General features: G+C 35.0%; 1 long non-coding RNA gene across 1 annotated transcript; it reads left to right on the plus strand.

Annotated features, from left to right (window-relative positions):
• The first annotated feature begins 1,501 nt into the window (after positions 1 to 1,501).
• Positions 1,502 to 1,986, plus strand: LOC123662914. The gene is made up of 2 exons (XR_006744570.1): positions 1,502 to 1,632; positions 1,708 to 1,986. It is a non-coding gene; the product is annotated as an uncharacterized LOC123662914 (long non-coding RNA).
• The last annotated feature ends 21,408 nt before the right edge of the window (positions 1,987 to 23,394 follow it).

Here is a 23,394-nt window from a genome sequence, read left to right on the forward strand (position 1 = left end):
GCGTGTTTCGTGTGACGTAGGGCTTCGTAAGCAGTCGTTGGTGAGGTTCGCGCTGTAGATCAGGCTCAATGTATAAGCGCTGGTGCTGTGCGTCTCCTTCCTTTTTCTTGGTCTTCAGCCTCGGTAAGGTTCAGGGTTCGAGTTTGTTGGGTGAGTTGTTGTAATATTAAATACTTTTATTTAATTTTAATTACTAACTTACTTTTGTTGAAGATTGGGGTCCCAAGTTTAATAAAACCAAAGACGGAAGAACTGTATTATGGAATGACCTGAAGGTGATAAAAATAAACAGAGATACACCTTTTTCATTTTTCGTTAAAAATTCTTACAGTCAAACCGAATATCAGGAAGTAAGCATTAGAAACAAAAGAAAGAAAATGCTGCCTCTGACTGAAATAATACCTACTAATGTCTACACACAAAAGTCAGAGTTAAGTGAAAATAAGAAGAAAGATCTGAGAGAGTTACTGGAAAAGAAAATTGATCCCAAATTTTTATTCCGACTTTTATAACTCTATTCCCTAATACTGTAGAGCCCGTCAAGAAAGTGTAGAAGCGGAACTAATTTTTTTTATAGCGGCAACATTCTGACAAAAGTGACATTTCCTGAAATTTTACGTAAACAAAACTTTCAATTTCGTTTCCATAAAAATTAAAGTCTAAAAACCGTAATAAATTTGGTCTAAAGTAAGGAAAATGAATAGAACAATTCGTAGTTCTGCTCGGGAAATAATTTATAGAGTGCACAGAAGATGTATTTTGGATGAGTATGAGGCCAAAAATATACTTTCTGATCTGAACAATGTTTAAAAAAGAACTGCTGAAATGACAGGTATTTGTGAGTTTTAATGTGTTATATCAAATAATAATTCATCCACCCAAAGCTATTATAAGTCACTACCAAGCTTAATAATAGGTATATTTAGAATAATCATTTTTCACTAAGGTTATGTTTAAAAATGTCGATGACAACACATTTAGGCTGTGTCATAGACCGCATAAATTATTTGATACTTTGACATACCGTATGTTTGTATTGTAGCCTGTAGGTCATAAACTCATAACATATTAAATTAAGTCTTATTTCAAATAAAATATAATTTTTACATTTGCTTTAAATCATCATTATTAATATGAAACTTGAAAGTACTTATTTTGTGGATTATTTAATCAGGAAAATCTGAATCTACAGTAAGAAGAGTTGTTTTGGAAGGCCATAGAAATAATGGCATATTTTCCACTCCTGGGAAGCAAAGAAGAGGTCGACCCAAAAAATATTTACATGATTTTGACTTGTGTGCTATCCGACAAAAATACAATTTTTTTATACAGTAAGGAAACAGGTAATACATATTTTTAGTATTAATTTTTAATTATTTCAAGATAGAAATAAATATTTTGTTATTGGTATATTATATTCTAATAACAATATCATTTACAGGCACCAACGTTAAGAAATTTAATTCCCATATTAAGGAGAAGATTTGGGGTACGATGGGAGTCATGAGCATTTGCGACAAGTACTTAAAGTATTAGGTTTCAAGTACATGAAATGCCAGTCCCACTGAGCTCATCTGGGGTATCGCAAAACGTAAAATTGCTGCCGAAAACGCAGGGTCGATTGATATAAAGGTATGACAGTGTAGAATAATTATATTTCTTTGAATATTCATAGACATTGGTATTATATACGTTTTATCTTTAAAGGAAGCACAGAACGTCCTTTCGAAGGTTTAACAGAAAGCGACTGGAGAAAATCTTGCGAGCATGTGGTGGAGATAGAGAAGTCTTATTATCAGCGAGAATTAACTCTTTACCACGACATAGAGCAAGTAGTAATTAATTTAGAGGATAGCAGCAGCACTACCTTTGATTCTGAGTTCGAGGAAGAAAAGCGCCGGCTGTAGCCATGAAAACATGGGAGTCGAGGGAGTAGAATACCTAGATGAAGAATTTCTTTTATGAAATAAATTATTATAATTTGTGTGTATGACTTATTCATATATATAATATTTATCCTTTGTTGATGTTGTTTTGCACGGGCTTTTTTCCGCAACTCGACGTCTTGGTGCGCCTTTTTTGCGTGATCGGCTGGGGGGTACTATTCGTGTCAGCCTAGCTCCTTGAGGAAGCCTAGCAGACTCTTCACGTTGCTGACGACTTCTTGGAGCAACCTCGGTGTCCCGAGGTGTAGTGCCCTGTATATTTACCCTTTTAGCGAATAAAATCGCAGCTAGAATTGATTAAATGAATTTTAATGAAATGAATTGTAACCCACAATTGTCTTGCCACGTGGTATTAACAGGCACCAACAGCACTGCCCGTGACCGTCACGCCAAGGACCCTGGAAGGTCACACCAGAAGGTGAGCCCTTCCGTAGTCAGTCCCCAACGTCTCTGGGTTGACACGGAAATGGCTCACAAAAGACAAGCACATCCTAACATTTTAATAATAATAATAATAATAATATAATAATATATAATAATAATATATAATAATGGGACCTGCCTATCGCCACAGACAGGACGATACTGGCGAACAAGCCTGATATCGTGGTGATGGACAGGGCACGGTCGAGGGTATTTTTAGTGGACATCACCGTCCCGCATGACGAGAACCTCGTGAAAGCCGAGACTGAGAAAAAACGTAAATATCTGGATCTGGCGCACGAGATTGTCGACATGTGGGGTGTGGGGTCCGCTGAAATAATCCCTATCGTAATATCTGCCAACGGTTTGATCCCGGTTAGCCTCGCTCACCATCTGAGGCAACTGGGGATCCGGGACGGTTCGCTCGCAGCCAGGATGCAGAAGGCGGTGTTACTCGACTCGGCTAGGATTGTTCGCCGGTTTCTCGGCCTACAGCCCTAACCCCCGGCCGTTTGATCTCCCTGCCGGGGCGTATTCCTCCACCCGCTTATATTTATATATGTAAGTATAAGTAAATTTAGTATATTATCTATATAAGTAGTTATTATAATATATGTATCTATTATGTATTGGGCGGGCGGAGTGACATTCAGTATAATAATAATAATAATAATCTTTATTTCGGGACTAGCCAATATTATAATAATATTATAATAATAACATTAGATTATAAGTAACAATGTTGCTTATAATCTAATGTTAGTACAATTACAAACCTTAAATAATTACATTCTAACAAATTTTAAAATAACAATAACTATAATAATGTTTATTATTAATAATAATAATTTTATTATATTAATGTGAATTATAATTTAATTGATAATTTATTCATTTATTTACCATTTCATCATTATTAACAATTTGTAATTAAGGAGTTAAATACAAAAAATTAAAACATAAAACACAAAATAGACATTAATATACATATATATCAAATTAATCAATATTATTCATTTCTTCTTTCACTCTTCGTCGCTTTCATCCATATCGTATGTAATGCTGACTTTACTCGTAATGCTAATATTATTAATCTATTAAGCGGCTTGGTCCGACGGCATAACATGTATGGTGATCCAATGCTTTATTATGGATCCGTCAAACTGGTCCGAAACTGTACGCAGGATGCTGTTTGTGCTCGCGCATATCCGCCTCCAGAGATGCCACACGGTTACGCATAATTGCCTGAAAGCCATCTGTATGGTCCTCTGCGAACATCCCCGAGGCGCTACAGTATCGCGGAAGCCCCAACAGCGCCCTAAACGCATTATTATACTGGACTCGCAGGACGATGTAGGCCTTCTTGGTATATTTAATATACAGACTGCAAGTGTAAAAAGATTGGCAGTATGTTCTGAATAGAGTTATTTTTACTTCATTTGTGCACTTTGCAAAACTGCTGATAAGCATGTTACTTCTGACCGCCAGCGCCCTACGTTCCCGTTCTATAGCCACATTATCGCTCTGGTCAGCATTCACCCAATGCCCCAAGTACTTAAACCGTATTGGACAGTATGCTTAAGACACAGCACTGTACTTTCAGTGAACAGTCCGGGTCTTAATCCGAACTGTGTGTCATGCAGATTTGGGTGCGTATCCAATCGACTACTGAGCATACTGTCCAGTATTTTCGCAACGATGGTGGCCAATGATATGGGCAATATTAAATATGAACAAGTTAATAATACAACAAATCACCCAACAAAATCGCACCCTGAACCTGGCCGAGGCCGAAGACAAAGGAAAATGAAGGAGCCACACACCACCAGCGCTTATTACCGTTGAGCCTATCCTTCTCAGAGGACCCCCACCTGTGGTTGTTTACGCACTACTCAACGTCACAAAAAACACGCGAGAAAACGCGAGGACACGCGCTAATGGCGACAACGCCTAGCAAATTAAAATAGCAATTACATCGATAAACAAAATATAAGTTAGAAAATGAAATATATGTTACAATACTAGTATTCAAAAATACATCATCCTATTCTATCAATTTTGTATATATTTTTTCATTCTCGCCTGCCCGCCGGCTAAAAGACACTTGTCGTTCTGATACGTGCAACTGACCTTGTATTTGGTAGTACCAGTAGTACTAGTAGTTTTATTAATTGTGGTTGTTTTAGTATTTTTATTATACTTTAAAATTTGTATTTTGTTTTCTTCTACTGCATTAAAAAGTCCTTTTTTATATGCTGCAATCGGACACTTGACTTCGACAATAGGATCATGTCCAATTAAGCCGTCAGGCGTTATCCCTATAAAAGGCTAATCTTTGTCAATAAATAAAACTTAGGGTGCAATGATAACACCTTCCTGCTGTTGTAATTGCTGCAAATCTTGTTGCTCATGCTCGACTCCGTGTGCAATAGTCGTGACGTGGGCCAATTTTTTTTGTGTACAGTAAGTTTTTTACTAGCGGAGCTGTACCTGAGATCACCTTTCTTTTGCATATAAGGTCAAAGTTGGAAGCAGTTACTTTACTTTTTCTGATTTCAAGGCTCTCACCGCTGTCTCTCGGCAGTATCGTAGATCTTTCTACCTTGTGTCTGTCTGTCAGATGTAAGTTTCTAAATTTTTTAGAAATTCTTTCTTTGCTGTTTCTTATTCTTTTGGCGACATGTCAGGCACTGAACAGGTTGAACTATAGTCGTTTTGTCCATTGTTTAAATCTTTTCGTCTTCGTTTCTTTACTGGGTGTTTCCATATTTAGTTTTCGTTTTTTGCACGCCTTTCTTCAATTTCTTTAACTTTACCTCCAGAAGTGTTACCTGTTAAAGCAGTTTGGATTGTTGACATTGCAGCTTTCGTGTTAAAAGAAAAGAGGTAACTTTGTGAATTTATTCTATCGAGCCAAATTTATCAAATCATGTTTCCATCGGATATATTCGCTAAAGTATACCCTAAACAATACTTATTAAATTTATTAGATTACAATTTCACTGTTAACTATTTCAAAAATGAACAACTAGAAACGTGTTTTGCAGGAATACCTGAAACGGCTCCCCTTAATCCTTTGTGGTAGGGTATTTAATATAGTTCTTAAATGTGTGGTAATTAATATTGTTCTTAAATGCACTCACCGGGATAAATAAGCACAATTAAACTTAGTTCATTGATGTCACATTGCACTATAAGTCGGCTAAACACATCGCTACAAATATATGTACACATAAAGTGCACAGGCGAAAGTCCCAAGCACAGAGAAGGTTAGCAAATTTATACGTAGCTAGTAAGCCAATAAAAATATAAGTAATACGAAAGCAAATGATTTTACAAAGGCAAAAGCACGAGCGTCCCGCATCAGAGAATGATCGTGACTGGAGGGCGCGGGACGGCCGGCGCATACGCAATACTCGGGCCGGCCAAACCGGTTTTTAAACTAGTGCGGAGCGTGAAGGCTGTCGATATCCGTTGCATCGATAGGTCGATAGGATATCGATATAAGTAAAAAAAAGGTGTAAATGTATATACTATATAATTATATATATGCATATATATATTTATAATATTTAATTATGTAATGGGTAGGAGGATGCCTACACCTTGGCCATTTTAATGTTGTAAAAATGAAAGTATTTGTCTATTTATTTGCATACTGTATCCACTAAAATATTTTGTTATTACGAGTATAAATCATCTTATTTGTTGCCCCTACTCGACAGTAACACAGGTACGTGTTCATGCCGGCCGGGTGTTACAAACAATGTTACTATTATTAACTAGATATGCGACGGAATGCCTATTGCATTTACGCACACGCCATTTCAATCTTTTGTTCTTCCGCTCGCGTGGTCACAATTCGAGTGCCGTGAGATGCCTTTGGCTGTCGGGAATTTGATTGAGTTAGGAGCCATTACATAAGTTCAAACCACCTCTGATTAGTTTATTTCTAGTACTTTTTTAACACCGAAACCCAATGGAGGAAGTAGGTTCATTCTAAATTAAACCGTTTTATACCTAAAATTCATTTTAAAATGGAGGACAGTACAATTGCCTGCAAATTAGTACAAAGTAATTGGTTTATGGCCACTACAAACATGAAGGAATCGTATTAGCTCATTCCTATACATAACGAGTCACACAAATACCTAAGAATTAATTATATCGCGCCAAACTCGACCGAAGTGATAACGTACGAGTTTAGTGGATTGCCTTACGGACCTATACAGCACCGAGGTGTTCTACTAAGATCGTTAGAGAAGTTGTAGGTTATTTACGCGGGCGCAGTTTCAAGTTAGTCTGATATTTGGATGATTTACTTTGTTTAGGTAAACATAATGAGGAATGTGTTCACAACGTAAGGGCGACCTTAGAAAAACTAGTGTTTAGGTTTCGTAATTTAACACCTCAAAAGCCTTGTAAATTTCTAGAATTTATTTATAACACCATTGATATGATGTTATGTTTACCGTTAGAGAAATGAAATAAGATTTCTGATTTGGTCAAAATGTATTTAAGATTACCTAGGGTTTCAAGACGTGAATTTTCTCAGTTGATAGGAGTTTTAGTATCAGCCTGCCCAGCGGCGCGTTACGGCTGGCTGTATACCAAGTTGTTAGAGAGGAGTAAATGTATGTTGCTACAACAACACGGTACGTTTGATACCAGGGTTAACATTCCTCGAACAAATTTAAATGATCTCAACTAGTGGAATGAGAATATTTATAAAGTAAATATGACAATTAAACAGCCTAGTTTTGCACTCGAAATTTATACAAATGCGTCACGCAGCGGCTGGGGGGCGTTATATGGAAATTTATGTTGGCAAAAGTGATGGGCCTTATGATCACAGTAATTCACCAAGTCGTCAAACGCTTAGTAGAACCTATAAAGAATAGTCATCGTAACATAGTGATGGACAATAGGTTCACTAGCTTTCCGCTATTACGTGATTTGCTTAATGATTATGGTTTGACAGCATTGGGTACTTTGAGAAAGAATAAAGCTGAAATTCCACCCGTATTTACCTCTGCCAAAGACCGGGAAGTTCACAGTTCTCTTTTTGGATTTCAAGATGATTGTACTGTTGTTTTATGTTCCAAAGAAAAACAAAGTCGTGCTCTTGGCGTCAACTATTCACCATGATGTCAAAAAAGATTCTAGAGAAGAAGAAAAGCCCGAGATGATAATGGACTATAGTAGAACAAAATGTGGCGTCGATGTTGTGGATGAGATGAGTGCTACCTACTCAGTAGCACGAGCTACCAAAATATGGCCATTGGTTTTGTTTTATGGTCTTTTGAACGTCGGTGGCATCAATGCGTATGTGATAGTGAAGGCAAATTAAGTAAATAGTGGAGCTGTGATGGCTCAGAGAAAGATCGCTTTGAAAGAACTGGCTTTGGCCCTTGTGATGCCACAGATAAAAAAGAGGTCAAAAGTAGTTAATTTGCCAAAAATTATCAAAACAAAAATTGATTGTATGCTCAATGCTGACTTGAATGACGAAGCCACGCTCACAAGCAGACCCTCAGCTTTGCGACCGTCCACATCTGCTTCCCGTTGTGCAGTATGTGAATGGAAGAAGGATCTGTTATAACGGATATAGTATTTTAGTTTAAAAAAAAAAAAAAAACTATTTATTAATCTTTATTTAAAGTTTATTATACTTATTCACATTAACTATATTTATTCACTAGAACTAGAATAGGATTTAGAATTGGAATATTATTTAATCTTTAGGCAGCCGATGCCTTCGGGATATGGGATTAGACTGACTACCAAAGGTTCTAACAATGATCGTATGACAATATTGCTGACGCGGTAGCGTCACAGGACTCAGCAATTCCTCTTACATAACCCGGGTATAACATCTCCCCCCTTAAAAGAAATAAACTTCATATTTTAAAGAAGTTTATTGTTAATACTTATGTAAAATTATTAATGAAATGGTTTAAAGATGTGTTCTTAGCTTAGCAAAGGGAATTGAATTAGAAACGGTGTTGTCAGTATGTCTGTCTTCTTCGTTTTCTTCAATTGGAGGATTAGATATTGTAGGAAGAGGAGAGTTAGAGATAGTAGGGCTGCTGCCAGATTTATACAATTTAGTATACAATTTGAAAATAACAAAACATACTATAGCTAAAATAATACAGTGACAATGGAATAATGGGCCCCATATTTAATAATATGCGGTTCATTTTTTAATTTATTCAGATCATTAATAATTGAATTCACTATTTTGTTATACACTCGCGTGCAACTGAATCGACTCAAGCCGTATATTGGTATAAAAGTTCGATTTTTAGAAAAATGGCTTATCCGATTTTCTTGTTCTTTTTTTTGTTTGAAAGCCTAATCTTTTCTTTTAAAAAATGTTATCCTAATGAGAAAAATCGGTTGAGTATTTATTGATAAAATTTAATTTAACAGAAATGCATAAAAAATGAAGAAAAATGAAAACAACAACATAATGAATAAAAAAATTATTTTTGATAGAAGTAAAGAAAATTAAAATTTTCAATACTTTTTATTGCCTCCCCTAGCTTTTATAACGGCTTGCATGTGATTTTTCATTGATTTTATCACTTTTTTGATAAAATCTTGAGGTATCGTATTCCATTCTTCCTCTAGCGTAGTTTTGAGCTAGACGATGCTTGATGGAGCCTTATCTCTAGCTCGCACCCTCCGTTTGAGCTCATCCCATAAATACTCAATGTAATTCAGATCGGGACTGAGGGCTGGCCACATCATCGTCCCAATTTGCACTTCTTGAAGATACTGGCGAGTAACACTTGCTGTATGGCACCGAGCATTATCATGCATCAATAGAAAATCTTCTTGTATGTACCCTGCATAAGGTACAACATGATCGAGGAGAATGTTTTCCACGTACTTTTGAGCTGTTAGACCACCACTCCGACCACCACCAGGCACGAAAACAAGCTCGGTCTTCCCTTCATATGATATCCCAGCCCACATCGTGACTGAACCACCGCCATATGATACTGTTTCAGCGAAACAGCATTGCGAGAACTGTTTCCCTGGACGCCTGTATACTCGGTCTCTTCTGTCATTGCCATGGAGACACATTCTGCTCTCATCAGTGAACAGGATGGAGCTCCATTGCTCAATAGTCCAATTGAGGTGTTCACGAGCAAATTAAAGTCGGGCTTGACGGTGACCTGCGGTCAGTTTCGGGCCTCTGGCTGGCCGTTTACGAGTTAAATTAGATTTCTTCAGCCGTCTTCTAATTGGCCACTGACTGACAGCCACTCCTCGAACCCTTCTGAGCTCCTGTTGCACATCAACGCCCGTGAGATAACGATTTCTCAACGAAGTTGAGACAATGAAGCGATCGTCCGTCTCAGATGTGCTCCGGTGTCTATTGGTTTGTGGTCTCCGAACGAAGCTACCGGTCTCTTGAAACCTTCTGTATACTCATGAAACAGCTGATTGGCTCATGTTAAGTTTACGAGCGACTTGCCTTTGATTATGGCCCGCTTGCAACAAACCTACAACTTGGACCGCTGCATCTGAGGTATTGTCCATTGGATCGCGATTAAAATACTGGGAGCTTAAGTAGATGTGTACCTGTCAACGTCTAACGAGTGATTGATAAGAAATATGGGTCACGTGAGCTCTTATACATGATTTAGTCTCGCAACTCATGGGTACCGCAACAGGTAATTTCTGTAACGCTCATGTTTGACCGTATTTATTTAAAAAGTTTTTTCATTGTTTATTTGAAAATGGCTATATTTATGAAAAAAAATATATGTCTTTGGAATAAAAAAAACTTTTACAAAAATCGGATAAGCCATTTTCCGAAAAATCAAACTTATATACCAACATACGGCTTGAGTCGATTCAGTTGCACGCGAGTGTAGTTAAAGTTAAAATTTTCTGAATCTATATTTTGCAAGTTAATAGGAGGCACATTATCAAAGGTTTCTTTATATTTATTTAAATTACAACATGTGTCATTGATTAAATTAAAATTAGAGAAACTCATCAATGGTGAACTAATATTTAAAACATTATTATTTGCATACAATTTCGTATTCTTACAATAAGCTGTACAATATTTAGTTAACGTAACTATACCGACACTCTTAATATTTTCTTCCACCAACTCGGAGTTAACACAGTCTATAGACAGTTTGGTAGGTAGAGATTGCACGAATAACCATCGATTATTTGTTAGTGGTTTCCAAATATCCAAATTACCATTTAGAAATTTTGTTTTACACTGCACTGGTAGTTTTGTAATCACTTTGGAGAGTATCTCACTTTCACATGACGGGTTGGCGTTTACTGAGAAGACGTTCATAATATTACATATAAAACTCTGGAAATTGTAGTTTTTACATCCATCAAGAGAGTCAATACTGGTGTATTGAAGTTTATCTTTAGTAATCGCTGTGTACTTATTCTCCGGTATTATCATGGTGAAAGAGTCTGGCTTATTTGAGTCGTGAGGCACGGGCAATGGAATATTATGATATAGATAGAATTCCTGAGAGTCAACTAGCGGAATTTGTAATACAAATACAACCTTAAAATTAAGATAGTAACAAATTAACTTAGACATATTTATAATAGAGTATATTGAACTTAAATCTAAACTTACTGCTATTTCCATATTGTTAGGCAAATGCCTATAGCTATCGACAAGCTCTTGAAATAATTGTCTCGGTGTTATGATAGACGGATGCAGAGTATTCATATTACAAAAGAGAATAGCATTAATTAAATCTTCTAATTGGAACGATAAGTTAAGGATTGAAGTTTCTAAATTACTTAAAATAGAATTTATTTCTGAGGTTAAAATTAATTTATTTAAATTAGCAGACACATTTTTCATTGATAAAGAGAGCTTGTCAATGGCATTGAATAAACTATCTTCATTAGTTTTAAGTTTATGAAGAGAATAATTATAAGAAGAGATTACCGACGATGTGACAAGAATATTCTGTTTAACTAATGAAGTTAATTCTTTATTATTATTTTGTATTGTATTTATTGCATTGTCATATTTTACAGCGTCATTTTGATCTAAAGTACCAAAAATCTGTTTGAAAATTGTACCCATACCACCAATCCTTGCGCCACGTTTTATTTTGTCGTCCAATAAGTGAGAAATAGAGGAATATTGCTTATTGATATCATGGTACCATGTGGTTAGAGGATTAAGCATATTGTAGCATTCCGAGTTATCAAGAGCATCTGTTTGTTGACAGAGATGTCTAACGGTAACTAAAACGGACAAAATGTTTTCTATGTGCAGTTTGATGTTTGATATGTTAATTGGCATCAATACGCTGAGATGGCCATTATTAATTTTCAATTTGCCTACATAATCAAAATAGATGCCGGGACTGGAAGAGATCGGGTGGACGAAGCTTGGTGTTGCTGACGCGTGTGGGTACCAGCAAATGATATAACTGGAATGAAATGGAAATAATAATCTTATAATCTAATCTAATAAAATAATAAATGATTGTATAAAGTTATAAGTATAACATAATAAAATAGAATTACAAAGGAGAATTAGAAGAAGTTTCAATATTTTCTGCTAATTTTAATTCGTCAAAATGATGTTTGACGTGGCGTCTATTTATCAACAGAGAAAGAGTATTGTTTCCATGGACTTTAACAACTTTAAATGGACCTTTCCAAATAGATGACAAGGCTTTTCGAAGTCGCAGATGATTCTTGAGATAAACATAATCGCCTACTTTATACTGAATCTTTCTAGATTTATGATCATAATAAGTTTTAGAGGATTCTTTAGATCTTTGAATATATTCGAAAGCTTTTTCACGAGAAAACTTAAGTCGGTGTTGGAGCATTTTAACGTAGTCCGGATAAGTAATATATGGTTCTTTATCATAAATTGAATCTGGAATGAAGGCTTTGTGCCCAAAAAGCAATTCATACGGTGTATAATGCGTTGTGCAATGTACAGCGGTATTGTAGGCTAGCATGGCTGTAAAAACATAACGAGGCCAATTGTCCTGGTTTTCATTAATATAAGATTTTAGATATTCCTTAAGAGTAGAATGTGACCTTTCTAATGCTCCTTGTGTCTGTGGATGATAGGGTGTTGACCACAACTGCTTTATTTTTAAGAATGAACATGTCTTTTTGAAAAGGTCGGCAGTAAAATTTGTTCCTTGGTCTGTCAAAATAGTTTTTGGAATACCAAACAATGAAATGAAGTGTAGAAGACAGTCACACGTTTCTTCAGCAGAAACACTACGAAGAGGATACGCTACAGAGTATTTCGTGAGATCATCTTGCAGAGTCATTATGTACTTAAGTTTTGCCGTTCCTGACTCTGGTAGAGGACCAACGCTATCAAGGGCTATTCTTTGGAAGGGGCCATTGGAGGTAGTAGTTATTTGCATTGGAGCTCTATTAACCTTTCTCAGAGCTTTATTCTCTTGACATAAAGAACAGCTTTTAACACAATTCTCAACATCTTGTCTCATACCTTTCCAATAATATTTTTCTTGTATTCTTTTAAGCATTCTGACGGAGCCTAGATGACCAGCGATTGGTAAGTCATGATTTTCTCGTAAAATCTTTTTTATTTCACTAGGAGTTGGATAAATTATATTATCATGGTATATGTGAATGGTCATATTAATATTATGAAATAAGTAAGTAAGGATGTTATAAATTTTTATAAATGAATTACTTTCAAATGGGTTTTTAAAATCAGATATTCCAATTTCATTTATGTTATTACCATTCTCTTCTAATATGTGATTTTTTACTAGTTTCAGAGTTTGGAAAATCTCTGAATAAGAGCTTTCGTTAAAATGGTGAACTTTCGTATAAATCAGGTAAGTATCTTTATTTTTATATTGTACTTTATTAAAGGAGTAAAGCTGTTTCTCGCAATACATGATTTCATTTGAATTTTCAATACTATTTAAGATATCTTGAACGTAAGGATTTGACTCGTCTAAGTCGATAGATGTTGGGACTAAAATAATTTTGCATTGAGATTTGAGTAACGATTCATTATGTTCAATTATTTTAGCGTCATATTGTATATTTTTACTAGCACTTTCTTTCAGGAATTTCGAATAATCTGCGTTTGATATTTTTATACTTTCAGTTTCTTCAGAACGGTTGGTATTAGGAGAAGTAGAAGGATTTAACAACTCTAGGTCAATATTTATGTCATTAAGGTCGGTATGCTCTTGTTCGACTGGGATATTAGTAGTTTTAAGATTAGGATGTAAAATATTTTGATTAGGAACTGAAGGATAATCAGTAGGCATGGAAACAGACTTTTCGTGTATATCTACGCTTTGTGTTGGAGGATCATTAGCAGAGGGAAGAAGTAGTGGATCTAATTGGGAAGATAATTCAGGAGATGGAATATCAAGACTATCGAAATCAAGGTTTAAATCTCCACTTTGTGGGCTAAGATTTATTCCTTCAAGATCTATGAGAGAATCATTTGAATCAGAGGAATTATTGGGATTAGGGATATCTTCAGGATAAACTGGATTTACAGGATATCGTGATAGTGCATCGGCTACAGAATTAAGTTTTCCTTTACGATAAATAATATCATAATCAAACTCTTCAAGTTTGAGTCTCCATCTCTGGAGCTTACTGCTTGGATCTTTGTGATTGAATAACCATTTTAAAGGACGATGATCTGTGATAATTTGAAACTTTCTTCCATATATATATGGACGGAAGGTTTTGCAACCAAAGATGATGGCCAATAATTCCTTCTCCGTCGTGCTGTAATTAGATTCGCTCTTATTTAAAGTGCGCGAGGCAAAAGCAATTGGTTTGTCCTTGCCAATTGGACCCTGAGATAAGACAGTGCGATGGAATAGTTAGAGGCATCACATGTTAAAACAAAAGGTTTAGTAAAATCTGGATAACAGAGTATAGGAGCAGTGGTTAATTTATGTTTCAAGGAATCAAAAGCAAGTTGTTGTTGGTTCTCCCATTTAAAGGGAGTATCTTTACGTAATAGGGTAGTTAAAGGTTTTGCAATTTTGGAAAATTCTGGAATGAAACGGCGATAGTACGAGACTAATCCTAAGAAAGATTTGATGTCCTTAGGAGATTCTGGTAAAGGAAATTTTGTTACTGCTTTGATTTTTTCTGGGTTGGGTTTTACTCCCTCTTCTGTAATAATGTGGCCCAGATATCCTACTTCTCTTCTCAAAAACTCGCACTTATCTGGTTGGAGTTTGAGATTAAATTTGCGTAACTTCTGAAATACTAATCTTAGGTTTTCTATTTGAGATTGTAGATTATGAGAGTAAATAACAATATCATCTAAATACACAAAACATCTAATGCCTTGAAGCCCCGAAAGTGCAGTATTCATTAGCCGCTGGAAAGTGGCTGGTGCATTTTTTAGCCCAAAAGGCATTCGAGTAAACTGATAATGTCCATTGGGAATATTAAACGCAGTTTTGGCTGCGTCAGCTGGATTCATGGGAATCTGGTGAAACCCAGATGCGAGATCTAATGTAGAAAAGTATTTACTATTTCCGAGTTGATCTAGGATCTCATTTATTTGGGGTATAGGGTAAGTGTCACCTATCGTGACGTCATTAAGCTTTCTATAGTCTATCACTACTCGCCACTTTTGCTCCCCAGAAGCGTCTTGTTTCTTTGGGACTACCCAAATAGGTGACGACCAAGGAGAGTTAGAAGGTTCTATTATGCCTTGTTCTAACATCATCTCGGTTTGTTTCCTTACTTCTTCTTTGTGTACTTCGGGGAAGCGATATGATTTGGTATGTACAGGAACATCAGAGTTAGTTTTTATTTCGTGATTAATTGCAGTAGTGCATGTTAATATTTCTCCAGGTAAGTGAAATATATCAGAATATTCGGAACATAAATCATAAAGAGCGCTAGTTTCTTCTTCATTAAGGTGAGAAGTTCTTAATTGATCTAGAACAGACTGGGTTCTGTTATATGTGTTAATATTACTATTACTGAAATTAACTGGATAAATAGCAGGCTTTGAGACACCGAGAAGTTTTGGTTTACTAGAGATTGGAAGATCGAGATTAGAATTTAGTGTAATTAAAGAGTCGGATATATTAATAACAGATATATTAATTCTATTATTGTCTTTAACTTTAACTAGGCAGTTTGCTATCAATATATTGTCACATATATTCTGATCCAAAATGAAACCTTCTCTGATTTCGGGGTTTTTAACTGAGCATTCAATTATCATTTCTGTTCTAGGAGGAATAATATAGGTTGGTTCGCGAAATTGTAGTTTAACATCTTCGTTGTCTATTCTTAGATTGTCTTTATTGTAATCTATAGCGCATTTGAAACTGTCTAACATATCTGATCCGATTATTCCATCGTATGGCAAGTTAATATCTTTCACTACGTGAAACTTGTAGGATACGTGTTTGCGTAGTGATTTATTTAAATACAATTTAAGATTAAAGTGACCCATAGTTTGGGTACATTCTTCTGCGGGATCTATTCCTTTAAGATTAATGGTTTCATGAGTAAGTTTTGGAAGATTCTGAATGCAAGAAAATTTAATTAGACTTATTTAGGATCCGGAATCTATTAATAGAGATAGAGGCTTATTAGATAAAGAAGTATGTACTTGAATATGTGGAAGTAATATTTTTGTTGGATCAGAAGTAATTTCGAATATATCTAATTCTTTTTTAATAGGAAGCACGGTTTCAGTAGATTCTGTGGACAGACTTCCGGAAGACGCAGTGGTTTTGTTACTCACATTGGATTTACAGGATACAGTGGATTTAGGAGACACGGTGTTTCTTTTAGATATAGTAGGTTTAAAAGATACAGTCGCTTTATTAGATACAGTGTTTTTAAAAGATTCAGTGGATTCAGTGGATTCGGTGGATTCAGTGGATTCAGTGGATTTAGTGAAGTTAGCATTAACTAATTTAGTGTCGATTTTCTTTTTGGGGTGTCTCACACGACACCATCGTGAGACATTCGATAGTTTTTTTCATCATCGCCATTTGTCTCATCACGAAGTTGTTCTACACATTCGCGGGTAAAGTTAACACGTTGTTGAGCTCTAGATGACGAGGGTTGATTATACATTCTATTGTTATACTCTCTTTTCCTACAATTTTCGATGGAATGTCCAATATTCTTACAATACCTACAAATAATTTGGTTTCTAGTACTGGGGTAGTCGCGTTTTGGTAAATTTGGTTGATTCTGAGCAAATTGCTGGGGCTTTTGAGAATGTTGTACAGGTTTAGGGCTAAAGCTGCTACGCATAGGTTTACTTAATTCAGTCATTAATCGCGGAGTAGATTTATACAGTGTTTGTTGAATACGTTCTTCGGAAATAGCTATGTTTGTCGCTTCATTTAATGTTTTAGGAGATCTACATCTGGTAATATTAGAGATTCTGGGGTGTAAGCCTATTAAGAAGTGGTGGAGAGCTAACTCTTCCATGGCCGCCGTTCGGCCCGCTATCTCTTTGACTTTGGACGTGCTCAGCGAAATTTCGGTCAAAAGTTGGGACAGGCACGTTTCTATTCTCAAAGAGAATTGGGATACAGATTCCTGCAACTCTTGTTTACATTCTTGCAATTCCATTAAAAGATGCGAGTAATGTTTCCTCACACTGAATTGATTTTTTAAAAAGTCTTTGAGTTGTTCCCAAGAAATAAACTCTTTAATGGAACAGGCAACTTCGGCCTTGCCACTGAGCTGACATAGAATATATTTAAATACTATTGGTTTTTGGACTTCTGTTGCAAGGTCATATGCATTGTTACAATTTATCAGGAATGAGTTGAGGGTTTCCCTAGAACCGTCATATGGTTTTATGAATTTTAAAAGAATATTAAGTTCTAACTCGGGAGTTGAATTCGTCTTTTTTCCTCTCTGCTTTCTTTGTTCTACGGTATTTATAGGTCTTTCATCCTCAGATTCGGAGGGCAAATCAACGTGGGTCGGTACGTGTAATGTTTCGACTCTAGCAGCTTTTGGTACTTTAGGTTCTGCCATGGTTCTTTTAAATTAATAATATACGTAGTAAATACTTAATTCGATATAGTAAAACAAGAAACAGTGAAAATATACGCACAAGATATTGAAAAAAAAAGGAAAAATGTAATAGTAACAAACTGTTTTAGAATTTAAAATGACAAATTTATTGTATAAAACTATTACAAAAAGCCCACCTCAATTCTATAAATATATTGTGTAGGTATATCGTAAGCCAGACTCACGTTACGCAGAACGCCACGGTGGTCCTGATAAGAAGCATATCGGTTTTCGCAATTGCAGTGTGGAGCCTTGGATGCAAGCTCGATCTCGTTCGACCAAACTATGATGATAATTCACTTTTACGAATGTTTATTTAATAATTACGGTTTTGTGTTCACAATAAAGTTTTTATTTTATTCTATTATATATATTTTGTTTTCACTTCACATGCAAGAGTTAAACTTTTCTCACAGAAATAGTATAATAACACAAATAGTAAAATAGTTATCACTAATTAATTTTGTTTTCACGTTTTATTTCACTTTCACACTGGAAGGCGTACCGAGGATCTCTTTTGAAATCCTTTCACGCTGCCACCAAATGTTATAACGGATATAGTATTTTAGTTTAAAAAAAAAAAAAACTATTTATTAATATTTATTTAAAGTTTATTATACTTATTCACATTAACTATATTTATTCACTAGAACTAGAATAGGATTTAGAATTGGAATATTATTTAATCTTTAGGCAGCCGATGCCTTCTGGATATGGGATTAGACTGACTACCAAAGGTTCTAACAATGATCGTATGACAATATTGCTGACGCGGTAGCGTCACAGGACTCAGCAATTCCTCTTACATAACCCGGGTATAACAGATCGAAAAACTAAGACATCTTGTAAATTGTGTTCCAAAAGAATATGCCGTGAGCATACGACTCCAATTTGTGGCGATTGTTATGTCAAAGCAAAATAGTTAGATTAGGTACAAGTTTTTTGAAACAATGTTTGACGATTATTTTCTCGATGTTCATTTAATATTAACAGTATTTTATTTTTTGTTGTTTTGGTAGAGTATAAGGTCGATTTATAATTTTTGATCTCAATTTTACGTGATACCTAAGAAAAAAAAAATTGTCGATTTTTCTAAGACTATGAAGAATTTTTGTTTTTTGTATTTTTTTTAAGATAATCTATAATTTGAAATAAATAATAATTCAAACTTTAAATTTTCTTTTATTTATTAGACATTAGTATTGATAAACTAATGTAACACAACATAATATTATTGCATATCTCAGCGTGCTATCATTCCTTGATCTACTGTTTGTAACACCTTAAATATATATAGTCTATGGTTATTGTGAGAGTCAATGGTCCCAGAGAGAAAAATGTTTAGAATTCCTAATAGGGGGTAACACAAAAATAAAATCGTAGATATTAAAAATAGCATGGTGTCGTCTCCTGTCAAAGATTTTCATTGTAATATGAAACTTTGAATAGTTACGGGTTTCTGTAAAGAGCTCACTATAGACGGCGCCACGGTTCGCTTAAACCGAATATAAAAATCATCATATCAAAAATTTCGATCCAGCGGGTATATCGTTTCATAGCTTAATTGGCTAGAGCGTCGACACGGTCAGTCGGAGACGCGGGTTCGAACCCCGCTGGAGCGGTCAATTTTTTATATGATATTCAAAAATATTTATAATAACAGTATATTATTTATATTTAGTTATGTATAATCACAAGTAAACGAATGTAATATTATTAAGTGATAAGTGGTATAAGTATAGATATAACATATTAATAGTGAAATGAAAATATGTTAGATACAGTAACTAATGTGATTTCAAATACATAATGTTAATATAGACTTGTGGTTTTAATTTAACAACCCTTCTGAAATGATTCTTACATCTCAGAAGTGGGATGTTCGGAACAATAGTGTTTCGTTACCACGCCCGCATGGCGGACATTGAACATGGTAGTATTATTTGAGTAAATCGCAATCTAAATACTGGAAATGCATATCATTATATAAATATATATACAGGATGTCCCAAAAAGTAGTGATAAGCGGAATTCCAGAGATAGAGCACCCCTTGGGGTAACCGAATCACCCCTATGTATGTTCAGCGATTTTGCAGTTTTCGAGTTATGAATTTTTTTATATGTTTTTGAGAATTTTTACCTGAACAACTTAAAAAATTTCTAAAAAAAAAATTGAAGACTTTTTAGGATTTTTGTTTTTGTATCTAAATAGTCATGAGCTGTAGCTTCCCGCTTAAAAGATTCAGCTTCTTAACTTTGATGGAAATTGTGAAAATCTAAGTGTAAAGTGAAAATTTTACGTTTTGAGAACTATGACTTCAATTTTCAACTTAGAATTAAAAATCTAAACAGGCGATTTTATGGTTTCTAATTAGGCTTAAAAACATCTCCAGAGTCTCAGCTTTCATAATCATAAATAAAAAGTTGTACTTAATGGGGCTACTTTTGCTAAAATTTGCCTTCAAAGACATCAAGGTGGAAAATTCTTAAAATTACCAATTTGAATAAAAAAAAATGTTTTTGTTCAATTTATTATTCCTTTAAGGTTAAATAGTTATCCACCGGGCTATCTGAGCCATAGCATGCAGGCGTGACCGTTTTTATACATATAACTCCTATTATGCAATAAATCATCGAATATGACGATTTTAATGAATCCTAAGTTGGTTGTTGCACTAGAAGTTTAAAAATTACATAATCCAGCTGCATCTCCAGGTCACCTAGATACATCTCAAAGCTATTGTATCGTCATTTATTTACGAATTTAGTAAATAAATAGGCATTTTGTATTATTTTTTTCTGTATCGCCTGAACAAAAACATAAGGCAATATTTTGGTGTTAGCCATTGATTTCGAATATAAAAAATATATATTTTAACTATATGAACAATAACAAAAAAACTGAGATAAGTCTCGTTTCTGTCGGGTCTGGGTCACAGATGACCGTTCTCCTTTAGAAGATCATAATAAAAATTTAATTGAAGTCTTTGAAAGGATTCGGAACTTTAATTTAAAATTAAACCCGTCTAAATGCGATTTTCTTAAAAAGCAACTACTTTATTTAGGGCACGTTGTTTCTAGTGAAGGTGTCCTACCCGATTCTGAAAAAATTAGTGTTATTAAAAATTGCCCGGTTCCACATAATGTTAATGAGACTAGGAGGTTTGTAGCTTTGGCAAATTTTAATCAAAAATTCATACCAAAATTTGCAGAAATTGCATAACCTTTAAACGCGTTGTGTCGTAAAAATGTTAAATTTAATTGGGACAAAAATTGTCAAAAATCGTTTGAAACTTTAAAATATCATATAATATCGCCTCCAATATTACAATATCCCGATTTTTTCGAGAAAAATCAATTTATAATCCAAACAGATGCCTCAGGCTATGCAATTGGAGCTATTTTATCGAATTCAGATAATTGCCCTGTTGCTTTTGCCAGTAGAACTCTTAATAAAGCCGAAAAAAAATATTTATTTATTTAACAATTTATGTACACTAGGAAAGCAAAGGGAAATAGCTCTTATAAACAATCCTGGTACAAAGGCACTACTTATCCCATGATGGAATCTCTTCCAGTAGTCCTGCTACAGGAAACTTATAAAACAGTCGCAAATTAGCGTGTACAATCTAAACATATAGATAATAAAAATATAATATAAATACATAATTATACAATATATAAATAAATACATAATAATTTATACACACGTAGATACAAATAATACGATACTTATACATACACGCATACACATATACGATACATAATATAATACATACGATAATAAATTCCAATACGCATAAGGACACTTAATTAAATTGATTTTAGACTAGGATTGATTAAGGTAGAATTTTCTCACTCTTTTCTTAAATAGCGATAGTGTTTTGCAATAGCGAATTTCATATGGTAGGGAATTCCAAAGTCTAACGGAATGTACAGTAAAGGAGTAAGAATAAAAATCGGTACGGTGGGTGGGCATCTGAAGAAGAGAACGTTTAAGTGATCTGCACGGAGAATCATCGTCGTGAGAGAAAGAAAAGCGGTCCCGTAGATACTAAGGAGAACGAGGATTAAAAAGAGTCTTAAAAAGGAAACAAAGTATTCTAAAATTTCTACGATGGCGGATAGGTAGCCATTGAAGCTGTTTACGAAAGTGACTTACATGATCATATTTTATTAAGCCGAAAATGAAACGCAAGCATAAATTTTGTAGTCGCTCAAGTCTGTTAAGCAATTCTTCGGTGGTATCTAAACAAGTGACATCGGCGTAATCAATGATCGGATGTATGAGAGTTTGCACAAGAGAAACTTTAGTCTTGAAGCTAACGCGGATAAAGAAGTATTAATAGATTTTAGTACGCCAAGAAGGATGTCGAAGTCGATAGAATTGAAAGCATTACTAAAATCAATAAGTATAAGGATTGTAAGCGATTTATTCTCCATGGCTAAGCGAATATCATCAGTTACGTCGATAAGAGCCGAAGTTGTGCTATGGCCTGGACGAAAACCAGATTGATGTGAATTGAGAAGATCATTAGAGTATAAAAAGAAAGAGAACTGCTTGCGGACAATGCATTCAAAAACTTTAAGAGAGTAGGCAATATGGAAATAGGTCGGAAATTAGCTAAAGAAGAAGGATTGGTAACTTTAGGCAAAGGAATAACATTCGCTTGTTTCCAGGCTTTCGGAAAGGTACTGGTGGTAAGAGAGTAGTTAAAAATATGGTTAAGAATCGGTAATAAGAATGGAAGAATCAGCGTAATCATTTTCAAACATAACTTGTCATTGCCAGCGGGCTGCGATGAAATTGAAAGGACTGCAGTTTTAATATCTGAATCAGTTATAAGTGTAAAGGAGAAAGGAGTATTGGATAATGGTAATTCTGATAAATATTTTAGAGTGCCTTTTTTGACGTTAGAACACAGTCTCGTAGGAGAATGGGAAAAAAATTTGTTGAGAGCATCTAAGTCAAAATCCCTAGTTGAAAGGATAGGTGATTTACCGATACCCACGGACTTAAGAAATTTCCACACGTTTGAAGTACTTCTATTTTAAAGAGAAGAGTGAAAATATTGATGTTTGGCGGCACGACAAAGACGGTTGCATCGATTACGAAGAGTTTTGAATTTTTGGAGATTACTTCCGGAAGGACAAATTTTGAATTTCCTTTTAGCGCGATCTCTTAATGCCATTTGCTCCTTGATAGTATCGGAAAGCCAGGGAGCGGGATTATGCTTGACTTTGGTTCTTTTAAGTGGTGCATGTCGATCATAAAGGTCTAAAATTTTCGCATTAAGGCTATTAACTTTTTCGTCGATACTGATGCCACTCAATACATCAGACCAATCAATATTCGAAGCATCACTTTCCAGCGCCTCCTGGTTAATATTCTTATAGCTACGTCGAAAGATTACTTGAGGTATACGTTTAGGGGGACGCACACGATAGGACAGGAAAAGTAGATCATGATAAGAAAATGAAGCGGAAAGTTGGCCATGAACTGGAACATTATCAATTGAAGATACAATCATTAAATCTAACAGAGAAGGGTTGCAATCAGGAAAATGATGAGTCGCAGCAGTGGGTAAGAGATGAAGACTGTAAGATGATAGTAAGGCACGTAGTTTACGAGCACGAAGGTTATCTTTCATTAGGCAAGTGTTGAAATCACCCATTATAATGACATGCTGGTAAATGGTGCGGTAATTGTTAAGGATAGTATCAAATCCATTAAAATAATCAATATTAAGATTCGGGCAATAAAAGACTGTAAGTAATAGTTTGCTATGGTGTAAAAATAATTCAACAGCTAGGTGTTCAGCTGATTCTGAATAATTTGAAGGAGACGTGTCGACGACCGTATACTTAATTTCAGAACGAAGATAGATAGCCACCCCTCCGCCCCCCTTACCAACTCTGTCATTGCGAATCAGTACATATCCTGGTATTGCGAATT

Source organism: Melitaea cinxia, chromosome 19 (genome assembly GCF_905220565.1).
Source record: "Melitaea cinxia chromosome 19, ilMelCinx1.1, whole genome shotgun sequence".
In the NCBI taxonomy this organism is placed as follows: Eukaryota; Metazoa; Arthropoda; class Insecta; order Lepidoptera; family Nymphalidae; genus Melitaea; species Melitaea cinxia.